The sequence below is a fragment of the Helianthus annuus genome, chromosome 12, assembly GCF_002127325.2.
Source record: "Helianthus annuus cultivar XRQ/B chromosome 12, HanXRQr2.0-SUNRISE, whole genome shotgun sequence".
NCBI lineage: Eukaryota > Viridiplantae > Streptophyta > Magnoliopsida > Asterales > Asteraceae > Helianthus > Helianthus annuus.
The window spans coordinates 19733742-19740480 of record NC_035444.2 but is presented as its reverse complement, the minus strand read 5'-3'; positions in this window follow the sequence as shown (position 1 = coordinate 19740480).

Genomic DNA, 6739 nt, shown 5'->3' with positions numbered 1-6739 from the left:
CCGCCTCACATTTGGGCAAAACTCACGCGGGCCGCCTGGCCCTCTCTGATCTGCACCACTTGCAGAATTTACACTTTTGGTCCCTGTTGCGTGTTTAAGCTATTTCCAGCCCTTCTAAGACCTGTAAAGCCATCTTTAAGGCCCTAAAATGATGCCTAAACATTGTGGACATGAAACATGCCCAAAAATATGTCGGATGTCGGTTCGTTTGGCCGTACGATCGCGATGTTCGCTTAATTACGACGAAATGCGCATAAGCGTGAAAGACGATCCAAATGACGCGACGAATGGATTTTTCTCATGCCAAACTCTAAGGCATAATATAAGGATGCTTACATAAATTTTTGGATGTCCGGATGTATTCAGAACGTAAGTTATGCGCGAAAGTGCAAACTTGTGCACTTTTTGACACTTTTAGTCCCTGAATGACCCAGAAGTTTATTTTAGCATACCAAACCCCTCAAAGCCTATTTCTAAGCCATGTAAAGGATATTTATGGTATGTTTAACTTATGGACATGTTCCGGAATGTTCGTTATAGTTCAGATTGGCATACTTTCGCAGTTTGTCAAGTTTAGTCCCTGTAAGCGAATTAACTTGTTTTTGCTATACCAAAGCCTTCAAAACTTATTTCTAAGTTATGTAAAGGTTATTTAAGGTACGTTGAGTATATGTTGATGTTCCGGAGTATTTTTCGCATTAAACTGAGTACGTTTACGCACTAGTTAACGTATAACTCTCCAGAAAGCGATGTAGAGTTTGAAATTGAACAAAAGTCAAAACACGAAAAATGTAAAACACAATGAAACAAACATTAGGATCAAATAACATTATTTTATTGATAATTGAACTGTTCACAATGATTACAGGCACAGATGTTACAATAGACATAGGTACGCCATGTAGAGATACAATCTTATCTACGTACAATTGGGCTAACATGTCGGAGCTATAAGTCTCCTTAATGGGTAGGAAATGTGTTGACTTAGTCAACCTATCAACTATTACCCATATCGTATCATTTCCTTTTCCTGTCTTTGGCAACTTGGTGATGAAATCCATCGTCACCATTTCCCACTTCCACGTGGGAAGTTCAGGCTGTTGCAGCAATCCTGACGGCTTCTGATGTTCAGCTTTGACTTGCGCACATGTCAAACATTTAGCTACATAGGTAGCTATAGACTTTTTCAAGCCTATCCACCAAAAGTTTGCCTTCAAATCCTAGTACATCTTGTCAGCTCCGGGATGAACGGAGTATTTGGAACTGTGAGCTTCCTGAAGGATAACATCTCGAAGTCCTCCATAAACTGGAACCCATATTCGTCCATTTAACCTTAGAATCCCGTCCTTTCCATAGGATAACTGTTCTTCGGTTACTCCCAGCTTTTCACCAGGATAGTTAGCTTCTAGCACAGCTTCCTTCTGCGCAGCTAACAACCTTTCATTTAAACTATTCTTTATCTCAATGCTCTTGGCATTGATTCTTATAGGCTTCACCCTTTCCTTTCGACTCAAAGCATCGGCGACTACATTCGCCTTGCCAGGATGATATCTTATTTCACAATCATAATCATTCAAAGTTTCCATCCATCGTCGCTGCCTCATGTTTAAATCCTTTTGGTTGAACAGATGCTGGAGGCTCTTGTGATCAGAATAGATCACACACTTAATGCCATATAAATAGTGCTTCCATAGCTTCAGTGCGAATACAACGGCACCCAACTCCAAGTCGTGGGTGGTGTAATTCTTTTCATGCACCTTTAACTGTCGAGAAGCATAGGCAATAACCTTGCCTTTCTGCATAAGCACACATCCCATCCCGGTGTGTGATGCATCACAATATACCACAAACTCTTCTATTCCATCAGGCAACGTCAACACAGGTGCATTGCTTAGCTTCTGCTTAAGGATATCAAAGGCTTCTTGTTGCTTCGGTCCCCAGTCGAACTTAATTTTCTTCCTAGTCAGAGAAGTTAGGGGTGCAGAAATCCTTGAAAATTTTTCAATAAAACGCCTGTATTATCCTGCCAATCCCAAGAAGCTTCGAATTTCTGTGGGCGTGTTCGGCTCTTGCCAATTCATGACAGCTTCCACCTTAGCGGGATCCACTTGGATACCACGCTCACTAACCATATGTCCAAGGAATTGGACTTCTCGAAGTCAGAATTCACACTTCGAAAATTTGGCGTAAAGCTTCTCCTGTTGATGTAGTGAAAGAATACATCGAAGATGCTTCTCATGATCATCTTGGTTCTTTGAGTAGATGAGGATGTCGTCAATGAAGACGATGACAAATTTGTCCAAGTATGGTTTACAGACACGGTTCATGAGATCCATGAATGCCGATGTTGCATTAGTGAGCCCGAAAGGCATCCCTAGGAACTCGTAGTGACCATAACGGGTCCTAAATGCAGTCTTGTGTACGTCTTCATCTCTAACCTTCAGTTGGTGATAACCTGACCTCAAGTCAATCTTAGAGAAGTAACTGGCCCCTTGCAATTGATCGAACAGATCGTCTATCCTGGGCAAAGGATACCTGTTCTTTATAGTGACCTTGTTAAGCTCACGGTAATCGATGCACATACGCATCGATCCATCCTTCTTCTTGACAAATAAGATGGGTGCTCCCCAAGGAGACGAACTAGGTCTAATGAAACCTTTGGCTAGCAATTCGTCCAGTTGTGCTCTCAATTCTTTCATCTCTGTTGGTGCCAACCTATAAGGCGCCCTTGCTACTGGTGCTGCTCCAGGGATAATGTCAATTCTGAATTCTACTTGTCTATCTGGTGGTAAACCAGGTAGTTCTTCGGGAAAAACTTTTGGGTATTTAGAAATGACGGGGATATCCTCAATCTTGGGTTTCGGCTCATCAATAGTCACTTGTGCCATGTAGATGACACAACCCTTCTTCAAACACCTAGAGGCCTTGTGCATAGTCACTTGCTCAGGCAGTCCATACTGGGTATCTCCCTGAATGGTAAGTGACTCACCGGACGGAGTCTTGATCACCACTTGCTTCTTATTGCAGACAATCTGGGCCTGGTTATGAGATAACCAGTCCATGCCCAAAACTATGTCGAAACCGGCTAACTTCAAAGGAAGTAGGGACAAGGGAAAAGAGTGGTTCTTAATGGATATGAAACATCCCTCTAATATGGTTGAGGCAGTTTCTAAGGTGCCATCTGCTAATTCCACCTCATACTTCACACTTAAGGTTTTAACAGGTAAATTCAACAATTTGCAAAACTTATTATCTACGAAAGATTTATCAGCTCCTGAATCAAACAACACTCTTGCATAAACATAATTTATAAGGAAGGTACCTGTGATCACATTGTCGTCCTGTACGGCTTCCTTTGCATCCATTCTGAAGACCCTAGCATTGGTCTTCTTTCCTTCATCAACTTTCTTCGCATATTTTGGGCAATTTGTCTTTATGTGCCCTTTTTCGTTGCAACTGTAGCACGTTGCGTCCTTCAGCTTCTTATACTCCAGGGTTTTATGTTCCGTGGATTTGCAAATCCCACAAGGCCTCGACTGAGATTGGGATTTTGAGTCAAGTCTGCACTTCCCAAAGTGGTGTTTCTGACAAGTCTTACACTTGGGCTTATCTCCAGATTGATGCCCATCCTTCTTAGAACCAGACCCCTTCTTGTGGTCATTGTTCCCTCGGTGCTTCTTGTCTGACCTTCGTGAGTTGTCATCATCACGCTTTCTTTTCTCGGCATCCGTGTTCCTCAGCGATCTCTACCTGACCGCGTCCAGTGTGAGGGACAAGGATATATCAGCTACCGATCTGAAAGTAGCTGGCCGAGAGGCTTTTACACTTGCCTTGATCTCCGGGGCTAAGCCCCCAATGAAACGAGCTATTCTTTTGGGTTCCGGGGTCACCAGATAAGGAACCAACCTTGACATTGTATTAAAGCTCGTAAGGTAAGCTTGGCAATCCAGATTCTTCATAACTAATGACAGAAAATCCGACTCAATTTTCTCTACCTCATGCTGAGGGCAGTAGTTCTCCTTGATGAGGGCAACAAATTGTTCCCATGACATACTGTACAGTGGAATCTTTCCCGTAGCTTGAATCAATGATCTCCACCAGGCTAAGGCCTCACCTTTGAATGATTGAGACACAAACTTTACCACATCCTTCTCAGCGCACCCGCTGATATCAACCACTGTGTCCATCTCATCCAACCAAGTCATGCAGTCTATAGCCCCTTTTTCCCCGGTGAAATCCCTGGGTTTGCATGACACAAAGTATTTGTAGGAGCAACCCTTATCACGGGGTCCTTGATTCAACACGATCTTTTGAGATGGGACACTTTGCCTGTTTGAAGAGTGACGATCGTCATCGTCTTTCTTTGGTTCATCTTTCTTAGAGGGTGGAGGCTTGCTGTGGGCCTCAGAATGAGTCTTAGGCTTGGGATGTGGTGCGGATAGAGTCCTACTCCGAGAACCGCTCGACTCACTATACTGCCTATCCAAGGCTTTCGTAACAGCGTTGTCTATTAACGCTTGCAGTTCAGCACCCGCGATATTAATCCGAGCATCATTCTGATTCTCCTTGGGTGACTATTGATCTCATCCGAGTCAGCCATGTAGTTGAACTGTTACATAAGATTTGACACTGGTTTATTATGGAATTTGTCTTTTTATGGCAATACATTAATCATGGTAAACATAGACCATATTTGGTTAATTTTATTTAGGATTTTTTTTATAATTATCCTAATTATAAGACAATAGCAGTATTATTAGTGGCACAACAGGCCTAGTCACAAGGACATTTTTAAATCATAAGCCATGATTTCAAAGAATCAAAGCATTAGGGTTCGAACATAGTTCTTTACCCTTTTCTGACAGGGAGTCGTAGACTACTACTGTCTCTTGTCTCATATGACAATGAGTATGGCCTGTAGGCACTACATCACTAATGGATGCTTGATATACGATCATCTTATTTGATGATTTAAACTCATGATTTATAGATCATTAAGTTAGGCTTAGGAATCTTTTGAAGAATCCTTATATAAGAATGACGCGTGTGATTTTAGCGAATCACGTCTGCCAAGAGTGTTAACATGTTTTCAGACGTTAACAGAGATTTGAATCTTTTAACCAGGTCTTACCATCTTGGCCAGGTCTTATCATGACACGAAGGCTAGTTTATACCGTTATGATTCTAAGTTAATATTTAAATAGGCAGACATATCTTAAAAGGAATGATTTTGAATTATTTATTTCATAATGTATCTATGCATATAATGACAAAATGAAATTTATAAACTTAGCATTCCATTACATATTAAAAAGGATTACACATTGCCCTAAACGGGACTTTCTAAATAGACAAATTACCCACGTAGAGGCTAAACAGAAATACAAGTCCATGCAGGGACCAAATACTAAGATAGGTGTCCTCGCAGGGACTAAAGAGACAAGTCCACACAGGGACTGAAAAGACTAGTCCACGCAGGGACTGAAAAGACAAGTCCACGCAGGGACTAAATACACAGATAAATGTCCACGCAGGGACTTGATTGAAATAGGAAATACAATAATACATATAGGGATTAATGATCCCTCTTCTTCTTTCCTTTTAACAAGCTTGCAAGGCCCTTGAGGAATCCACGGTTGTTCTTACGCTCTTCTTCAAAATCTCGTTCCACTCTGTTTAACCGGTGGAGGATTTCTTCTTGCTCCGGTGGGGAAAAACGTGGCGGCTGCGACTGCTGTTGAATCGGAGGTCGAACAAGTGTTTGATACCCATGAGCTGGGTATCCCATTCCCCAGGGAGTTCCATATGGTCCTTCAGGATGAAGGGTGTTGTAGTTGGCCGCCGCTACTAGGTATGGGTCGGCATCAATATAGTTGTAGTGGGTGTGAGCTGGTTGCTCAAATGGGTTATATGCCGTTGAACTGGCGTATGTAGGTATCGGGTTATCATAACCAAATGGTGGCGGTGGTGGTGCAACTGGTGCAGAATTCACCTCTTGAACTGGGTTTGAGGGCCCACCCATTTGTGGGTCTTCCTGTAGTGGCAGGTAATGACTGCCACTGGAATGTCGAGGGGTGCTAAAGTGAAAATCCCCTCTTCGTGCGGATATCCGCGCGCCTGTTCTCCTACGCCTTGGTGGTTCTGGAGGTGCTTGATGAACTGGCGGCGGTGGAGGCGGTGGCGTGACTGCCACGAAACGCGAATCCCCCGAGGGATCCTGATGCTGCTGCTGGTGAGGCGATGAATGGTGAGAGGGCGTAAAATACCATTCATACTGGTTGAACCTTGCTTGGTAACTGTCTAGACCTTGATAGGGTGTTCCGTGGAAGGATGATCCATCAGAGATCTCGATGGGATGGTTGGGGGTACCTCTTACAGGTTCAACGGGATCCGTGTCCTCGTCCATGTCCATTGCATTGTCTTCTGAGAAGTGGTCCTCTGGTCCTAGTGGGATAAAACCCACTGGTTCTTGGATAAAGTTTGCCGGGTTAAACCGGCCCTGAAAGACAGGAGTAGGGTCGCCGAAGGAACGGTGCGAAACGGAACGGAACGCTGGAGAGGTATGTATGAAGGTTGTCGGTTATCGGGTTCGTTTTCCGAGTGCGGCCCAAAAGAGTGACGGTAAGAAGGTGTTGAACTGTGTGAGGCAGACCGTCTAGTGTGCTCAAAAAGGTTCCTCCTGTTTCTCTGAGGTTCGGCACTCATTGTAGTGGAAGGAGTTCGCAGGTGAGAAGGCCCG